This window comes from Rattus rattus, chromosome 4, assembly GCF_011064425.1.
Source record: "Rattus rattus isolate New Zealand chromosome 4, Rrattus_CSIRO_v1, whole genome shotgun sequence".
NCBI classification, from domain to species: Eukaryota; Metazoa; Chordata; class Mammalia; order Rodentia; family Muridae; genus Rattus; species Rattus rattus.
Window position 1 is genome coordinate 49409387 of NC_046157.1, and position 21230 is coordinate 49430616.

Sequence of the window (21230 nt, forward strand, 5' to 3'; positions counted from 1 at the left end):
CGGAGGAGCAAGTGCTGCTGGGAAACAATGTCTACAGGGAGGAGCAAGTGCTGCTGGAAAACAAGATGTCTACAGGGAGGAGCAAATGCTGCTGGGAAACAATGTCTACACGGAGGAGCAAGTGCTGCTGGGAAACAGTGTCTACACGGAGGAGCAAGTGCTGCTGGGAAACAATGTCTATAGGGAGGAGCAAGTGCTGCTGGGAAACAAGATGTCTACATGGAGGAGAATGAAACTAATTCCTCATCATTCGGACTCCACAAACATTAATCCTAAATAGCTCAAGGATATCCACAAAAGACCTGGAACTCTGAAACTACTAATCAGAATAAAACAGGAAATGCATTTGAACACGTAGGCACATGTAAGGGCTTTCTGAATTAGGCTCTAGTCACCTAAGAAATAAGGCCAATAATCAGCAAATAGAATCTAAGGGAATTAAAAGGGTTTTGTACACCAACGGAAAGTGCCAATTAAGAGGCTAAACAACCTGCAGAACAGGAGAAAATCTTTGCCAGCTGTGATTCATACAACAGATTAGGCCACGCAAGGACTCAGAAAACTAAATATTAAGAAAATAAACAACTCAATAAAAAGGAGCTATGGAACTGAACAAAGTTCTCGAAAGAAGAGATACAAGTGGCTGATAAACATCCTTCACTATTCACCATCCTTAGCTATCAGCAAAACACAAATTAAAGCTGCTATGAAATGCTATCTCAGCCCAGCCTGAGTAGCTGTCAAGAAAACAAACGACAGCAGATGTTCATGATGTTGTGTGGAAAGAGAAAGGTTATCTGTTGTTGGTGGAGGGGTAACCTGGTACAGTCACCATGTAAATCAACATGGAGGTTTCTAGAAAGCCAGAAAAAGAATTAGTGTGTAATCTAGCTATACCATGTCTGGAACATACCCAAGGAACTCCATGTCCTCTTATGAGACACTTGCACATTCTTGTTTGTTGCTGCTCTACTCACAATAGCTAAGAAATGGGAATCAGCCTAGAGGTCCATCAACTGATAAACATGTGACAAACACGTGTTGAACATGTGACACATGTGACACACATAATGGAATTTTATTCAATCATAGGAAAAAATGAAACAGAAGAAATAGATGGAACTAAAAAATATACTAGATGAGGATGTCCAGGCCTTCTTCTGTCCTCTGTGGGCACATGCTTGGCCACACAAGACACATACAAATACACACATGCACATACATGAAATAAGTCTTTAAAAAGGAAACGTGTGAAATAGAATTTGAAGCCACAGGGACAATTTATAGAACAAGTAACATTTGTCATGAGGATATAAACTGATTTTTAAAAGAGATATGAAAACTGTAAATTATGAGAAATTTTGTGGAGGAAAGGTGTTACAAATGAAAGTGAGTCTGGTGAGAGGAAGATGGCAAAGGTGGACAGATACTACTAACAGAAAGGGAGACCCCGGGGCTCTGGTCCTGACCTGTGTGTGAGAAATCAGCAGCACAGACAGAGCTCAAGGGACCTCATGTACCTCTCAAATATAAACCTTTCACCTTATGGGGGTGAGAAAACATTAGCATCTCAATTGTTTCATTGCTTACATCTTAGAGATGCTGATTTGCATTCCAGATTATACAGAGAACTAGCTGTTCAACAGATATAGCCCGGCTTTTAAAATTAAGAATTCAAACAGACATTTCTCCCAAGAAGACATACGCATGGCCAATCGACCCAGCACAATCCTCATTACTAGGGAAATTGGAACTCAGACTCGGGTATAAACCCACTTGCCTTGTGGAATGACTGTCACCAAAGGTCAGACACCAACAAATGATGGTAGACTTTTGGAGAAAATGGCGGGACTGTAAAATGGTGGGACTACTTTGGTAAATACCACCAACTCTACCAGTACTCTACAGAAGTAAATGCATGTGTTATTTCAACAGGTCGTTATATTAATGTTCATAGGAGAATTATTTCTAATGGTCAATGGTGAAAATGTCTAAACACGTGCACACTCATGGTTGGATAGATAGATAAAGGTAGATCCAGACACTGGAATATTACTCAGTCCTAAAAGGCAACAAGGTACAGATATGGACAAACCTTAAGACACTATGTTACCTGAAAGTCTGCCACAAAAGCCCTTGTGCTATGGTGCCATTATATGAGATATTTTTGACAGGATAACTCACAGAAATGAAAATTGATTTGCCGTTCCCTGGGTGGCAGCAGGGAGGGATGGAGAGAGGCTGCCAGGGGCTATTGGTGTTCTGTGGGATAATGGTAAAATATTCCGTAGTCATCAGTGTTTGCACACCCCTGTGAATATTCCAAATACAGAACAGAGTACTTGAAAAAGTAAACTCAACAATTTACAAGGACGATTCAACAGAGTTGTTACTTGGAGATTTCTAGAATAAGGTGAAAATGGTATTTCGCCACTACTTGGTTTTGAGGTTGCTTCTAAGATGTGTTGGTAGCTGCTCTCTATTTGGCGTGTTCTAGTTGATGTGTGGTAATTCATGATGCTTTTGTATACCTTAGCCATTCCTACCTCACTCTGCAAACACCTCTGCCATTAATAGTTCCTGGAATTCTCTATCATTGTTTTTCTCTCATGGGACACTCTTCCATGTAAAATCCCCTCGTCATAGATTCTTTTATACTTTATAATTTTATATTTCGGTTTAAACTTTTGTTTCTATCCCAGTCTCATGCGTAAATTACTCTATAGTACCCTTTAATACTTTAAAAATGGGTTCTAATTTAAGTCTAATCCGTCTGGAATTTATTTTTGATGGTACAGTACAGAGCAGGAAATCGACATTTACTTTTTTCCACTTGGAAAATGAAATGTTTTTAGAGCATTTATTGAGCACTTTATCCTTTTATCACCAATTCAAGATGCCATTTTCTTTACAACATACCAGACATCTACACATATAGCCAGGTTTCCAGGTCCTCCAATCTGAGCTTTTTGCTTCACTGAATTGGCTCTGCTGAAGTAGCACATATTTTAAGTTTCTCCAACTTTGTAGCCAAGCTTAATCCCTGATAGAGTGAGAATTAGATTGTTATAGCTGTAAAAAATAAAGATGTCTGCTTTCAGAGACTTGAACACTAGGGTGGGGAGACCCAATGGGGGGGTGGTCCCCATTGGCTCAGAGAAGAAAGGGGAGGGGGTGACTGGGAGAGGGGCAGTGAGCAGGATGTAAAGTGAATAAGTTAAATAAATAAATAAGTCTGGTTAAGGAAGGGCTGCGTCCAGCTGTACACACTGGGAATCTCTTTCTGAGTTTAGGCACCAAAGGTTAGAATTCAGCAGCGGAGAAAAAAAAAGAATAGATTCAGTTGACCCTCAGAAGGGCTACAGCGATCTTTACTGGCCTGAGAGACTGACCTCCACAGACCTTGCAGCTGGGCTTCATATCCGAGTGTACAGGAGGACACGCGGTGCAGGATCTGGGATCAGGTTTTGTTCAGACTCAGAAGCTGCAGTTGGTAAACTGTGAGATACATTAGGTGGCCTGTTTTGCATTCTCTGGGTTCCAGACTTGTGCTGGAGGTTGGTGGCTTTCTGAAACTCCACAGGGGTGGGAGAGGGGGCAGTTTTCTTGAAGCCTTGGGCCTGCTTTGTGGTCCTTGCTTTTGTAGGGTGGGTCCTTTACTAGCTTCATAGACTAAGGCGCTCTTCCTATTTTCTCTCTTTCTTTCCTGGTAAAACCATAGAGGGGTGTCAGTTTTCTGAAGACTTGGTAACTCTTTACTTAGAAACACCTGGTTTTTAATCATGTGATAAAAAGCAGCAGTTACCGTGTCTGCTCACGTCTCTGTATTTCTTGAGTCCATTTATTTCCAAGAATAATAGAGCTTAACTTCCAAGGCTGGGATGAAAATACATTGTTCCATCCTGCCATTACTCTGGAAATACATTGGGCCACCCTTCATTACTCTGCAAATACATTGGTTCATCCTGCCATTACTCTGGAAGTACATTGGGCCACCCTTCATTACTCTGGACATACATTGGGACCTCATTCATTTCTTTGGATTGCCAGCTCTGGAGGAAGCTCCATGAAACACTGACAGGACAACCAAACAGCCCCACTGAGCAGTCCACAGGTGAGGAGCTGAACTTTCCATCCCTACATGCAGCTGACATAGGTCTACAATCCTGGCCAATGCATGACTGAAACTCTGGAAGCCCTGAGATGGAGTGAGATCCTGAGCTGTGGGCCTCCTCATCAGGGCACCAGTGTGGCCAGCGCTTGCTACTCTGTGGGTTTGTTTTACTCTCACCCACCTCCAACCCCCTTCTTCTACCCTGTTAACCTCCTAACACTAAATAGGAGAGGCGAAGGGATAGAGGGAAAGTGGGTGATGTTATCACTAGATTACTTCCTGCTGATTAGGGACATCGAGTTCCCTGGGGCAAGTTTGATCTTTGCTGTCTGGATATCTTATTTCTTCTTCTTGTTTCTTCTTTGTACATGGCTACTTAACAAACAAGAGCAACCAACCACCCACCCGCCCACCACATCTCCTGGGGCCCTAGCACTTTATATAGCTTCTGAAGAGCCTACAGAATCCCAAGCCTCACACAACTGCAGGAACCATCTGCAGTTGGCAAAACCATGCCTCTGCTAGAGCATGAGGCAAATCACGGTCAGCTTCTGGGGAAGCTATAGCCCACGCCTGGGATTAAAATGAAAACTTATAATACTTGCATGTTTTTAAGGAAACCAAAATTCATCCTGCACACTAGTGAAATGATGAACCTTTATGTTTGATGCTCCCATGTTTTGGGTAACTTTTAATGCAGCCATAGATAATAGACATATAAACAAAATAATTGCCATAAATAAAGAAATCCAAGCGAGCCAAGAAATAGTGTTTGTGTACATCTGGAAACAAGTCTAACAAATGGTTATTTGTTTGTTCCCAAGAATGGAACTTTCCCAGTAAAGCCTGGGTGTTTCCAGTGGAGAGAGCGTTGGATTTCACTGTGACCCTTGAAGACTACACCTAACCCACTGATGTGGTGCAGAGTTTCCCAATGTTTGGCCAACAATAGTAAGTTCAGACTTGGTATGAGGTTTCTAAGCCTAATCTCTCATAATTTAGCCCTTTCTGTCCAAACCTGCCCATGTATCCTTGGAGACTATGAGAAACTCCACCTCCACAGGTTACCAGGAGACTCGGGGCCTGGAAGTGTCCAGGGAGGTCAATCAGGGTTGTAGTGCTGGTGGCAGGCTAGAAAGAATATCCTGATCTTCATTTCTGGGCATGACATTTGATGTCCAAAGTTTCACCTGTTCAGCCAGATCTAGAGGTGAGTCTAAATGAGTCAGTGACTGGAGATCAAAGAGGAGCAACACGGTTAGAACCAACCCACAGAGGGACAGAGCTGTGATCAATCCAGGTGGTCCCTGGGGCAGGCAGCATGTTCTGAACTGTGTCCTCATGAGGTGATAAAGTCATAACCCACAGTTCATGGGAACCACCCTGAAAATGAGCAACTTCAGCTCAAATCCAGCATGACAGGTCTTTATAAATAGCAGAAATTTAGACTGACATGAAGGAGACCCATGGGGAAGATGTGAAGATATAAGGAAGATGCCAAACAACACCTGGGGCTGTCAAGAGCCAGGTGAGGCACAGGCTACATAAGAATAGCCCCTTGTCCCTGCAGCCATCTTGGAATCCTAGCCAACAGAACTGTCTGTCATTGAGGTCTCCAAACTGAGTCACAGCGGTCCCAGGAAGTGAGCACTGCAAGCCTGCCTGCTGTGGCTGATGACAGTGTCCACCTACTGTTAGAAATAGCTCCATCAGGACTGCTCTGTGTGGGAGGTACCCCAGTGAAAACAGCAGACACTAGGCCATCCTTCCATTGCCTTGGAAATACATTGGGGCATCCTTCATTGCTTTGGATCACCAGCTGTGGAGGAAGCTACATGCAATAGACAGGACAGCCAAACAGTCATATAACCCTCTTCCTATAGATAGAGTTGACAGGGGCCCTGGTCATTTCCTTTCACAGTGTGCTTACACAATGGGGTAACTATGCTGTCTCAGAGAATTCATTCAGTAGTGACCACTGCTGGAAAAATGGAGTTTCCACTGCCCAACAGGACCCACTTTAAGGCCAGTAGTGAGAATCCCATCTGCTCCCAGTGAGGATCATGGTGGAGCGACAGGTTCTCGGGTGCTGATGTCCACAAAAATGCCGGGAAGTTTGTGTGATTTCCAGACCTCTCTCAGATCTTTAGACTCGGGCTCTTGAAGGTAGGACTTAGAAGTCTCAAATGGACCCTCCCTATTTATGTACCCTCCTTTTCCTTCCTGCAAGGTATTGTCATGGGCAACTTGGTCATCTCTTTTTGACAAGAACTGTTGAAGATGACAGGTTAAAACACATGACCTTACCTTGGTGATGCTTTACTGGGGGCAACAATACAGTCTCTGTGAGCTAAAGACAAACCAATGAAGAACTAGCTGGAATGTTAGACTTTGGTGAGTCAGGTGGCAGAGATGTCCCTTTAAATAGCACCGTAGCCAGGCCAGGCACATTCCTTCCAGGTCGGAAAGTTGTCTGTGTGTCCCTAGGAATTTCTAATGACCAAATGCATGTGCCGGTGCCAGACGGTGGTGACCATGAATCAGGGCCAAGTGGTACACAAAGAGTTTTGACACTGTGTAGCGTGTGTGATGAAATATTGATGTATTTAATTCCGTTGAGAAGTCTGTGCTGGGAGAAAGCATGGCTTTATTTCAGATGTGCCTTAGCAGAAAACAAGGGCAATGCAGAAAATAAGCACCAAGAGCTTCCCAGCAGCCCCTGCCTCCTTTGCCTTCTTGACTCCAGTTTTCACAGCCACCAGGATACCAAGCAATGCGTAGGACTTAAGAGGTGGAATTTTGAAAGGAAAAATGCAGTCCCATGAGTTTTCTTTTCCTGGAAATCGATGGTTTGTGGAGTGAAGTGGGGTCTTGTCAGAACAATGCTAGTCTTGGAGAGAGAGTTTCTTCCGTTCTCTGAGGTTGCATTTAAAAATCCTCAAACAGATGCTGCTCTTTTGCGTGTGTATGATGGGGAGAGAGGACATTGTTTTCTGCCATAGTGAGTATTCTCAACCTGCTATTTCAAATTCAGTAAAGGAATTCTTAAACATGTGTTGAGTAGAGCTGTCTAGATGGCGTAAAAGCAAGTCTTCAAAGACAGCAGGAAGTACTAGCGTTCATTCCAAAGAAAGAAGCATAGTCAAGTTTGATGTCCTTTCTGTACTACTGAGTCTTTTTGTATATATGTGTACGATATTTATCTATCTATATTGTACCTTTATATACTACATATTCCCAATGAATTATATATGATTGTGAGCTGCCGTGTGGGTGCTGGGAACTGAACCTGGGCCCTCTGGAAGAGCAGCAAGTGTCTTTAATGATGAAGTCAACTCTCCAACCTCTACATGCTCCACATTTTATACTGAAATATGCACATATACTCCGAGTAGACTGCAAAATGTTAAAACTATTTTGACTTTAGTGTTTTCGAAGCCCTGGGGATGAAGCTCAGAACCCCATGGATGGCAGGCAAATCTTTATTGCTCAGCAACATCCCCAGCCTGATTGCAAAAGTCAAGTGAATGCTGAAGTTTAAACTCTAGGCGTCAAAGACATTAAGCAACGGGTTTATAAGAACACAGTTAGGTGGGTGAAGAGATGGCCCAACTGTTAAGAACACCTGCTACTCTTGCAGAGGACCCAGTACACACATTGAGTAGCTCATGATGGCCTGTAACTCTAGTTCTAGGGTATTGCTATCCTCTTCTGGTCTTCACAGGCACTCACATATATGTGGTCCACACACACACACACACACACACACACACACACACACACACACACACACGACAGTGAAAGACACTGTCCCAGTTGAGGAGGTTTGAAACCCGGGTGACCCTGAGGGACTGCAGGCATTTCACCTGACTCCCAAGCACCAGGCCCTGTCACTGGCCTGCAGCCCGAATAGATTTGTGACACATAAGGGCAATGCCCCATGTCCCTCCACAGGCAGAGGACGTGACTACAGGCCATATAGGCTCAAGACAGATCTCCATTATAATGAGGTACCTAAAGGCCTGGAGGCTTAGCCACTGAACTTCCCTTCCAAGACACTCCTCCCTGCAAAAGGTATTTATTCTCAGGCCCACTCTGAGAAGTGGGGTTCGGTTTTACTCATCCACCTCTGCCATGACAATAAATGCCTTGACACCAAGGACTGCCTCTTCTCATCGGGATCTACCATGGGAAGAGTCTACTGAGTTGCTGTCTAATCTCCTGCAGAGCTGCTGTCTAATCTCCCACAGAAGGCCTCCCTGAGCTCCCAGCGGTGCCCAACACTAAATCATGCCACTGCCATCCAGTCAAAGAGTCTCTCCAGCAGGACCAGCTGGAGCATCCCCCTCTTTCCCCCTTTGGCCCTGGGCTAGATCCAGCCCTGCAGGCCTCTACTCCATTCTCTGCTCTTCTGCCGGCAACCCAGCGGAGCCTGCATGCCCAAGAGCCTGAGAATCCAACAGCCCAGCCTCCTTGCAGGCTCAGGGACCCCTGAGCCAGCTCTGGCTGTGTCCCACTCCCAGACTGCGCTTCCCCACACCCAGAGTGGTGTCTCATGGCTTCCCACAGCCCAGACACCTGCCCAGAGGTGGCTTGGGGAAAGTGCTGGGCTAAGCACAACTTCCTATGTCCTGCCTCCCAGGGCAGCCTGAGCCAGCCCTGTGGCAGACGCAGGACACCAGTAATCACACACACACACACACACACACACACACACACACACACACACACACACATACTCATGAAATAGAAAAAGTATTTAAAAAAGAGACACAAATTTATGGGAAAGAAAGTATCCACTGGAGGGTGGTTAAGAGGTGGCATACCTGAGTGATTTTTTTTTCATTGTCTACAAAGAACATGTGCCTTACTTCTATTTTCAGAAAAATCAATAATTCATTGCCTGTTTTCCCATGCACCTTTCTGTTTACATATTTGCATCTGGATACTTGTTTCTACATAGTTAGAAACCCCTGCTAATACCATAGGTAGCTCATGGGATTCAACATGGCTGCCATGAAGGAGAAACCATCTCCCATCCTCAGGTCTACTTAGGATACCCCAGTTCTGGTTCTAAAAGGCTCCTTACCATTCTCAGCAGATGCTTTCTGACTCAGAGAATGTCACGTATACCCAGCTCTTTCCTCAACGTGTCTAGCTGACAGTTGTTCCAAGAGCTTTGGGAGAGGGTCTCGGAAATATTTGCTCTGGCCTTTCAAAATAGCAAAATGCATTTGATCCTCCTTAAGCAATCTGTGTTGTAGGATTGTACTACTACCTAGTTCAAGGGTATGTCTCTCTTGGCAGAGCTTAAAATGTGAACGTACTCAGAGTCAAGAGTACCAGAAAATTGGAACCTCGACGTTCTGGTCCTCACTTGTTATGCCAGGTGCGTGTCCTTCATTCTCTGGCTCCGGGGAACATTCTGGAAGACGTACTGTGGCCATCTTGACTGCATATTTGACTGAAGTACTGCACAGAAGATGCCAGGAGGAATGGCCCCCTATTTTAGGAACGACTGTTAAAAGAACTGGAAAAACAAATTCTTTGTAACTTCCTCTTGAGACTTTTGTTATGAGCATTTGCTCTCAGATGTTGGGGATTAAGGGGAAAGGTATTTCAGATGTTGCTCCATGCGGATCCTGAGCTGTAGGCTCTCAACTTGTGGTGAAATAATACTGTGCACTTCACTGAGGCCCCGTGGCGCTGTTTACCTCCCTGCTATTAAGGATCCTGCTAACTGTAAACAGCCTTCCTAGAGGTCTTTCTCAGCACCCACTGGCAGGCTTTGATCTATGGCTTCTCTCTCCCAAAGTCTCTGAGGGCAATTGCTCTCGAAATTTCTTTGAACGATGAGATGGGAGAGGTGGACAACATCCCCTCTCATAAGTGTGAAGTCACACGTAAAAGGGAGGTGGGGTTTCCAGAGGTATAGTAAGCAGGAATCAGTCTGGCTGTGTGTACCAGGGTAGCTTTCTCCATGCCAAGGGGGCTGGATCAGGTGGCAGGCTGGACTGGAGAGTCACTGGACCTTTAGCACTGGCTGCATCCGGGGAGCTGATGCATGGCATTTCTTCCATCTTCTGAACTTGGTTTCCAAGTTGTCGTCATAGGTGAACAAGTGAGGGTCGTGTGTGTGTGTGTGTGTGTGTGTGTGTGTGTGTGTGTGTATTGTGTGAGTGTATGTGTGTATGTGTGTGTGTGACTGAGTCTGAGTGTGTATGTGTGTATGTGTGAGTGTGAATGTGTGAATACATGTGTGTATGTATATTATGTGAGAGTGTGTGTGTGCGGTGTATGCTTGAGTGTGTGAGTGTGTATATGTATGTGTATGTGAGTGTGTGTATGTGTGTGTAATGTGTGTGAGTGCATGGGTGTGGGAGAGTATGTTGTGAAGTGTGTGTGTGTACTGTGTGTGATATATATGTGTGTGTTGTGTGTGTATTGTGTGTGTGAGAGAGTGTATGAGTAAGAGTGTGTGTGAGTGCATGGGTGTGGGAGAGTATGTTGTGAAGTGTGTGTGTACTGTGTGTGGTATATATATGTGTGTGTTGTGTGTGTATTGTGTGTGTGAGAGAGTGTATGAGTGAGAGTGTGTGTGAGTGTATGTGTGTGTGAGAGAGAGAGAGTATGTGTGTGTGCCTATGTGTGTGTCTGTGTGAGTGTATCAGAGAGTATGTGTGTGTATGTGTGTGTCCATGTGCGAGTGTGTGTGAATATATGGAGTATATGCTTGAGTTTGTGTATATGTGTGGGTATGTGTGAGTGTGTATGAATGTGTATACATAATGTGTGTGTAGTGTGTGTGAGTGTGTGTGTAGTGTATGAGTATGTGTGTGTAGTGTGTGTGTAGTGTATGAGTATGTGTGTGTAGTGTGTGTTTGTATGAGTGGGAGAGTGTATGTGTGGTGTATATATGTGGTATGTGTATGTGTGTAGAGTGTGTGTGTGTGTGTGTGTGTGGTGTGGTTCCCAGTGCCGTGATGTTAGCAGATGGCAGTGGAGAGGGATAGGAGATGCCTTGCTCTGACATCTAAGACATCCACACACCATGCTTCCCTTTTTGGTTTCATAACCTGCCTTTTAAACAGATACAGAATAAAGAGGAGAGAAGAACCAGCAAGTGGGAAATTAAAAAAAAAAACCGGGGTTGGGGGTTTAGCTCAGTGGTAGAGCGATTGCCTAGGAAGCACAAGGCCCTGGGTTCGGACCCCAGCTCGGAAAAAAAGAAACAAAAAAAAAAAAAAAACCAGATACATACACACATACAAAAAAACAAAAACTCATAAAACACACATATCAAAGACAAACAAACAAAAATCCTTCTTTGGGCAAGATTTCAGTTCATTTTGTTTCCTATAAATATCAAATCCTGAAGTTCCCCTTTTCCCCTTTCAAAAACAAGAGTCTAAAGCCAGAATGGGAACAAGTTGGTACTGCCTGTGCCCACACTGAGTAAATGTGAGCCCAGCTGTGAACCAGAGCTGCAGGAGATTTCTTCATGGGTTCAATCTCCCTCAGACATTACACTGCTCTCCAGAGGACAGGCATGGGGCAGGGAGGGGCTTGCCAGTGGCTATTATCACTGTTTTCTGGCCATTGCAAAGTTGTACCAAGAACTCCAGACAGTTTCTTTACAACCTGAATGCGAAGGAAACCATTAATGTGGTTACTTTAGGCAAGGAGTTCTAACTGATCAGGACTCAAAATATACAGTCTGGATTTTTTCAGTTGATTAAATATGCAACCCATTAACTTTTCTTTATCTTAGTGCCAAAATCACCAGGACTAAGATAAACAGGAAAATACAGCAGTTCTGAGTTACGTGACCAGACCCCAGTGTCCTGCAAGTGGACACCTCAGCAGTCTGTGTGACCATACCTTTCCCTTGGCAGACAGCCTCTTAAAGCCTTTCTTTGTCAGGACCGTGCGGAATCCACCTGTAGCACACAGTGTCATTAGAAAGCCTGGATCTTGGAAGCATGGTGGGGTGTGGAGGAGGCTTGACCCTCTCTCTCTAGAGAATAAAGAAAAAAGTGCAAGAGAGACACACAGAGAGAGAAGACCTAAGAAATGGATGGAGAGAGTGAGCCCTGTGGAGCTGTAAAATCTAGAATCAAGGAGCAGAAAGCCAAAGCTGGAGAATGTCACATAAGCCGGGCGATGCCATGAGGACACAGGCAGTGACGCCTAGTTCATGCTTGATAGAAGTGGTTCAGTTCTTTGCCAAGGAGGTTTTCTTCTTGTAGAAGCTGCAAGTCTGATTTGTGGGATCTGTGTTACTACACAAATCAGGAATCTTCTTCTTAAGCAGACAGAAATACAGTACATTAATGAGGGACACTAGAGTGAATTCTGCCTTTATAGAGTTACGAGAGTAACCATGACGTGGGTCCCTCCTGATATAGCACACCAGAGGGGATGCAGCATCATTTTTATACTTTCCTCCACCATAAATAACCTGAATCGTCAGCTCCCACCTGTTCCAAGCACATGCACCCAGAATCTCAGAAGCCTACAGTTTTCAGAAGTAAGACTTTGCAGACGAAATTGGTTGAGCATCTGGGCAAGAACATGCTGGACTATGATCGATTTGACGTCTAATAAATGGTCCCTTAAAGTGTCAAGAATGTAGGGTGATTCAGAGAAGTAGTCGTGTGAGGGTGGAGAGAAGTCAGAGCGCCTGGCTAATGGGTGACCAGGGAACAGAAGTGTCCCTTGGAACCTTCAAAGGTTCCCTGGTCATGACAGCACCTTGCTATTTGGACTCTCAGCTTCCAGAACCATAGGAGAATAAAGTTGCCTTAAGCACCCTGGTATGTAGTAATTTGGTTAGAGCTCCTGACAGAAACCAGTTAGAACTGGTTCAAAACCCAGAAGGTTTTCAGTCTCTGGTCCTTTAGGGCAGCTGAAAGAAGGGAGAAGCTGAAGCCCGAGGTCTGAGGACCTGGCTGGAGAAGGAGTCTGTGCACTCAGGTTACCAGCATTGTCTCCGTATCCCACAACCTGAAGAAAACCCTCAGAAACAAGCCAAACGTCTGGCAGTGGTGTTCCTCAGGGTTTGAATTCTCTGTGTTCTCGTGAAGGGAAGCCTATGACCACAAACTGACAGGGGGCCGCATTAGAGAGAGCTCGGTCTCAACAGCAGTAAGAGACTATGCACTTCAGTACGTTCAGCTGACATAAATCAAAGCCGTCAGTCCCCTGCCTCTCAGTTCTGACCAGCGTGACATTTTCTGACTATAGAATAGTTATTGAAATTCGAGTTTGCCCTTGACACTATCCTTACGTAGTCCGCTGCTCATATCCAAATCCTGTTAACTTTCTAAATCTTTCTTTTATAACTCTTCATTCCTGGACCCAGGAAAGAACCCAGACTCTCCTGTAGCACTTGATCACCGTGTGTCCCAACCCTGTTATTCCAGAGCAGCTCCCCGGCCTTCTGTGGTCTCTCCATCTTTGTGGTTTTGCAGACGTTGGGGGAAGGGGAGATTATGTCATCTTTCCTTCATTTCTGGCTGGTCTGATGGTCTCGTTTACAAGCATCTCATGGGGAACATGACGTTGGTTCACCCAATCACTCTTTTTTGATAATATTTTTCACTTGATTAAAACAGAACTAGGCACTTCCTCATTACATTACAAGTTCCAGCCTTCTCCGGTGGCCCTTCATCCCAGCTCTTCACCCCTTGGTCATGGAGTACAGGATGTGCCAGGTTCTCCCAAGAGTCTTCAGGTCCTCCAGGAAGAAGGAGCGTGCTCTGACACCACATGAAGGGTTGACCTAATTGTCACAGCCTGTTATCTTTCATCTTTAGAAGTAGTTTGATTTTCTCCCTTTTTGCTTTTCTTTAATCATTTAATTATCCTTTGAGTGTTCTTCCCAAAGTCTGATAGCATTGTGATTTCTGAAATAGTATTTTTCTTAAACATTTAATTTTTTTATTAGTTTTAGTTATGTGTGTATGTGTTTGTGTGTGTATGCACACACAAATGCAGGTACCCGTGGTGGCCAGAAGAGGGCACCATATCCTGTACTGCCTTGTTTATGTCAGCTTCACACAAGCTAGAGTCACTGGAGAGAAGGGAGGCTCAGTTTGGAAAATGTGACCACAAAATGGGGCTGTAGGCATGCCTGTAAGGAATTTTCTTGGTGATTAATCTGGGAGAGCATTGTGGGTGGTGCTGCTCCCGAGCTGGTGGTCCTGACTTCTATAAGAAAGCAGGCTGAGCAAGTCAAGAAAAGCAAGCCAGTAAGCAGCATCCCTCCATGGTCCTCATCAGCTCCTGCCTCCGGGTTCCTGCCTTGTGTGAGTTCCTGTCCTGAGGAACTGTAACTGTTCTGTAATGTCCTGTTCTGTAATGAGCAATGGTATGGAAATGTAAGCCTCACAAACCCTTTCCTCCCTGGATGCTTTTGGTCATGGCGTTTCATGTAACCCCAACTAGGAATGGTCATGGTGTTTCATCACAGCAATAATATCCCCGAGAAGGACACATCCCCTGGTACTGGAGGTACAGGCAGTTGTGAGCTGCTTTTCATGGGGACAACTTAGTTTCTCTGAAAAGCCACATGAGCTCTTAATTAATGAGCTGTCTCTGAAGCCCCTGAAATAGTACTTTTCAAGCCTCCTTCTATTTATTTAATTAAGGTGGCTGCTTATGAATAGATCACTTCCACGTCAGTGACCCTCTGGAATTAGTTGTGTGAGTGTACGATTTCATTCAAATAAAGGGTCTGCTATTGCTCAAGGCACCATCAGTATTTGACATGTGCAGAGATTCATAAAAGGAGGAAGAACACTTATTTAAGCTGTCAGATGAACAGGTCTTGCAAGATTTAATTAAACACTATTTGAATGACTGCAAAAACCAACCAACCAACAAACAAAAAACAAAGCAGGACCGTAATCAACAACAACAACAAAAACAAAATGCCGTTAAAGCTATTCACCACTTTTATGAGACTAGTCCTAAATCCATAGATCAATTCAGACAGTTGACACTTCGCGATTTGTCATTTTATAATTTTCAAACCCTTGTTGAATTAAAGTACTTTCATTGCTCATGCATTTTTGCAGTCAACTGAAGTTTTCCTTTGGTAGCAAACATGCATATACACAAGCTCTTACACCGATACACAAACACACACACACACACACACACACACACACACACAGAGGCGGGGGATGGAGGAGGCTCACAGCTGCCATTTTTGGGGAGGGAGTTGTGCACAGGAAGAGGCTTAGAGGTAGAGGAAACAGAGAAGACACTGAGAAAAAAACAAGGCATGTGGGAGCAGGATGGTGGGGCTGGGCCTGACCACCATGCTTCTGTCTGCATCAGAGGAGGGAACAGTTTAAATGAGGGGCAGTGGGGCACATTCCACCCATCAGGAAAATGGTCAGAGATCTGTGAACATAGTCTATTAAAATTTCTGTAGTACATGTGATTGTTTAAACAGACAGATGATGGTGGGTGATAAGTGGATGATAGACATCTGTAGAGCTCATCAATTTCTATGGTGTAAATTTTCCTCATCAAGACCTGTTTCAAACTCCCAGCTTGCTGTCAGTGAATATGGAGCTGGGAAAGGACACGCAACCCCACAAACATGGCTGGGGTCAGTGGCTCCAGAAATATAGGTGTCTTAGTCAGGGTTTCTATTCCTGTACAAACATCATGACCAAGAAGCAAGCTGGGGGAGGAAAGGGTTTATTCAGCTTACACTTCCACATTGCTGTTCATCACCAAAGGAAGTCAGGACTGGAACTCACACAGGCCAGGAAGCAGGAGTTGATGCAGAGGCCATAGAGGGATGCTGCTTACTGAATTGCTTCCTCTGGAGTGCTCAACTTGCTTTCTTATAGAACCCAAGACTAACCAGAGATGGTACCACCCACAATGGGCTGGGTCTTCCCCCCTTGATCACTAATTGAGAAAATGCCTTACAGCTGGGTCTGATGGAGGGATTTCCTTTCTCTGTGATAACTCCAGCTTGTGTCAAGTTAACACACAAAACCAGCCAGTGTACAACCCCTGTAAAAAGCAAAAAGCAAATTAAGTATTTCCAACATAAAATTGTGCAGAATATACATGCTCTGTAACTCCAAAAGGAAAAAATGGGCAGAGTGAGCAAATGCTGACCACAGCAAGAGCCAAACCCAGAAGGGCACGCATCAAATCCTCCCACTCCACGGCTGCTGTCAAAGGACTTAGAGGCTCTGCCCATCCAAACTGGATGCCTGCAATGTGCTCATCTCTCTTGGGCTGTACAGAGATCTCCACTCCCTGTCCTCGGCAGACAGCCCATGGATCTGGCTCCTCCCATGTCTTGGAGGCTCTAATGCAATCCAGGGTTCACTTCCACAGTTTCATGCAATGGGTGGTGAGGTTCTCCGTAGAGGAACTCTCCTGTCACATGTTGCCTCACTTCAGTGGCTCCCTGGAATCATGGAAGGTTCCATGACCCCTTTACTCATGATAGCCTTGATTACTCTAAAGCCAATGCCATGTGGAAGACACTGCCAAGATGGGCTGCCAGTTTGGGCAGGTCTCTGGCTCCTTGAAACACATCTTCAGTTGCTTTTGTTTGATGTTCTTTTCTAGGAGCAGAAAATTCCATAGGCCTTTTCCATTCTCAAGTTGGAAGCCTATGTGGTTGGGCACCTTGAAGGCACCCTTCCCTCCCTTCATTCTAGGGCAATAAAAACCCTTGTGACTCTCAGCACAAACCTTCGCTGCACCACAGAGATCAGTGTTCCTTCTCCCTCCAAACTACTTTCTGTATTTCTTTCTTCCCGATTTGCTCTTTTTCACTGTAGAGCTGTGCAAGAGCAGTTGCTAATAACCCCTTGACAGAGTCAATATTAGGCTGTGTTGAAATCTTCTTTGTCAAAGAAATTAGTCACTTTAAATTGAGCTTCAGGAAAGTTCTTAGGACAAAAGCAGAAAGCAGCCACATTCTTTGACAAATGTCACAAGAACTGCTAACCACATTGCTGTTAAAATTCTTGCTTCCCTCTGAAACTTCTTGAATGGGTTTTACTCCTGGCATTGTACTCCAGGGTCCTACATAAGATGCTTGTTATCAGCATTCAATGGCCTTACTAGTCTGAAGTCCCAAAGTCTTCCAAGGTCCACCAAACCCAACATGATCAGGTTGCCAAAGCAACCCCCACTCTCTGGCACCAACTTCTTTATTATTGACTTTTGCTGTGACATAACACTACGAACAAGGCAATGTAGAAGAAAGAGTTTAATTAGGTTTGCAGTTCAGGCGGGTAACTGTCCATGATGGTAGAGTAGTGACTTGGCAGCTAGCAGGAAAGATGAGGGCTCACATCTTCCAAACATCAGCAGGAAGCAGAGAGAGCAAACTGAGAGCAGTGTGGAATCTTTCTAACTCTCAAAGCTCACCCACTGTGCACACTTCATCCAGCAAGGCCACATTTCCCAAACTAATGACTAATTGGGGGTCCAAGTGGTCAGATGTCTGAGACTGTGGAGAGATGTTCTTAACCAAACCGCTACAGGCAACATGGTTAAGAACTGAGTTATCACAAGCTAAAGAGCACCCCAAATTCTGCAGTTCCTGAAGCCCTGGATGCCTAGTCTTACAATTTATGCAAATCAATGAATTTCCTGGTAGCTTAGGGCAGTTTTCTCTGAGTTTCTACCTTTTACTTGTGAGAGAATTCTAGTAACATAGTCCACAGGAATTCGCCAATGAATGAGCCAAGTCTGTGTTAAGTAAAATGTTTTATACAGTGACAGACTTCATGAGAACAGATAGAGTGAAGCAGCTCATAGCCTTGGGTACCCACAGTGCATTCTCTCTTCCAAGTTCAAAGATTCCAACGCCCTCCCACTGGACACCAACTGGTCAGACCTCCCTCACTGGGGTCACTTGCTGTCCTGTGCACTGACATTCTCTCCATGAGCCTGTGAGGGAATGGAAATAATTCTGTTGTTTCCAGATATTTTGGGCAAGTGGAAGTCTCAATCTTGGCGTATGATCTATCGAATCCAGGGCAGAACTTTCTGGAAGCAGATCCTACTCTGAGCTCTTAGCCCCTTGCCTCCTTGTGGGAAAAGATAACTCACCCAACAATTGTCACACCTCAGTTCCAAAGCACTGAGGTTGTGGGGGCAGGAAACACACAGTCACAGTGCTCACACAGCCAGAGGTTCTCACACAGTCAGAGGTTCTCAGGCAACTTTGACAGTCCTTGTAGGGAGCCACCTTCAGACTCAATAAAGACTGGTAACATGTGATTCACAGAAACCTCAGGAAGTTGAGTCAGGTCTCTGGCCTCCTCTCCCTCACCAGCACCTGTCTTATCTGCATGTAAGGTGAATAACTGAAGTTTTCTTCTTAGATATTCTGAAGTTCTATAATTATTTCTTTAATTCCACTTACACACATTTATGCATACAGCCTCTCCGTACATTTCCTGTGTACTTGGCTTCCTTTTCTCTTGCTAATATTCACAACTGACTCTCTCATTGTGATTATCTTTTCCTTTAAATCTTCGTACATATTACCACAGTTGTTATGCAATCCTCATGACTCCACAACTTGCGTTTCTAACATTGGCCTTCTTTGGTTCCACGAGTCACTGTACATTTCTACATGAGTCTGCAGCTACCTTAGCACTGTGGATGTGGAGGATCTGGTTTACAGTATTGTTCCAGGGTTCCCTCAGAGACCTTAGCCTCTACTCTCACAGGTTGCAGTCGTTCTGTTCTCGAAGCTCTTCTGCCTTCTGTCCTTTCCCCAAGGTCAGTGGTCTGCTGGTCATGAGCTCTCTCCCCTGATTTCACACCATGAGGCTGCAGGCGTCTGCATGAGCTTTGTCTATCTCATGCTGACCAGGTTCGTGCCCTGGACAAGAAGCCATGCAACATCCATCCACACCCAGTGTGTTTCACTCCTTTGAGAATTAACCCAATGCACATTCTAGCTGCCTTTTTTTTTTTTTTTTTTTTTTTACTCTTGTGTGCATTTTAAACTTGAAATGTTTTCAAACTTGCTTACAGCCTGCAGCTGTTACTTGGTGAGGTTGGAACCATAAAAGCTTCTCTATAATGTCCATTAAATGAACAGAAAGTAAGCCTACATTTCCACATCTGAGTTAACTACCCTCTCCTGTATACAGTGAGCTGTGATTCCTGGCTGATTTACTTTCTATAAAAGAGCAAGAGAAGGAAAAAGCATTCATTGTTTGAACCTTTGTAGTATTTTTTCCCCCACTGATGGGTTTTAAGGCAGAAAGGATGAAAATTTGACTGGCTACATTGCACCTTGAGGCAGTCTTGGAATTATTAGGCTGCATCTCCAAATTAATTGCAAAGGAAAATGAAGCAAACGTGTGCTCCCTTGATCCCCAGAATGCAGAATAGTCATTAGGAGGTTAAGCCCCGGAGTCGTGCCTGAATTCCTGACTTGCTTCCACCTGTTTCTGCCATATGAACATGGAAATCACTGAGCTTCGGTGGGCCCCCTTCCTTGGTCATAAAACCACCTCACTCAACAAAGTAGGCGCAGAGAAAGCACTGTCTTACTAGACTTTTAAGTATTCGGCGTCAGTTGATATTGGTGCTATTGGCCGCAAAGATCTTACCTAAAACGATGTGGTACTTCACTCTCTGGACTCCACCCAGAGGCCTTTGTCCATGGAAGGGTCCCCTCGCTCTTTTGCTTCTGTCCAGAAGAGGAAAGCATGAAGCCCCTCTGATAGCGGCTGGAATAAAACACAGAAGCGGAACTCTCCCCAGCACTGCAGCGCTGCGAAATACTCACCAGCTGCCATAGAATGAGGGTACATCCGGGGACTGGGCTGGGTACAACGAGATTAACTATGTCGATTCTTGACTCACTGATTTGCTGAGATGGTATCACCGAGTCCTGTGGGAATGAGCTAGGGGTGGAGGCCCTTAAACCTGGGTCTGGTGGAGCTCAGGGGCTGTCTGAAGCATACCGTTGGAAGCCCATTGAGTAAGCAGGCCTGGGGAGTTCTCAGCTGTGGTCCTGCCTCCAGTTCGCCTCAAAATCTGTCCCACTCAGTCCTGCCGAGGTCCATCAGAGTCTGTTATACGCTCATTCACCCCTTTAAGCTTACATCTGCCCTGCAACCTGCCACTCTCTTTCTGTCTCCCCATCCCACCTCTACGTACTGTCTTTTGGTGGAAACCCAAGTCGTCAACCTCCTGGACCTTCTCTAGTCTCTTAATAGAGCCTCCCTTCTAGGTGACTCTTTTAGTGACCCAGCAACCCGAGTGGCCCTTTAAAGCACAGCATAGACCTGATTGATCACTGATCACTTCTGCCCCCTCGTCCCACACCCCCAGAAGGCATGGCTGCACTCCTCTATTGCCAGGATGTGATGGAGCTAGCCATCGGAAGGGAGAACCAGAAAGGTCCACCAGGAACTTGCTTCTCCAGTTGGTCAAAAATTTAAGCACACTGGGTTCGGTCCCCGGCTCCAAAAAAAAGAAAAAAGAAAAAGAAGGAAAAAAAAATTTAAGCACAGTAAGTCCCTTGGGGGCCTTGGTGCCCTGCTTTCTGCGGATACTGCAGCTTCATCCCTGACCTTCCTCCAGTTTGAATTCAAGGTCTTCTCATGGCGGTCTCAGGGAGCCCCCGTGGGCGGTCTCAGGGAGCCCCCGTGGGCGGTCTCAGGGAGCCTCTGGCTTCACCAGCCCTCCAGTGTTGCTGTATTCTCTGGTCTTTGTCTCAGATTTGACTTGTCACCCCTGTGACACTAACACGTTCAGTTTCCTGACTTCATAAGGCCTACATGGGTCGGTAGCAGATTTAAATGTTCCCCCTATGTTTGAACCTTGCAGATAGGTCCCCGGAGTCTGCGCACACTCTCCGTTCCCCAAGCTCTCTTATGGGCCAACCAAGGCTGTGTTGGGGACAGTTCCTGCTTATGGTGACTCAGCAGACTGGTTCTCCTGCAGAATTGTTTCCTTGTCAGTGTGGGTAGTTGACTGAGCTTGGGTTTCACTGGGCGCCTGCAGGTGTGCTCCGGTTTGGCCAAGGGACAATCAGGACAAGCCCAGAGATGAGAACAGCTGATTTTTCCATCTTCTGGGAAGAAACTCTCAA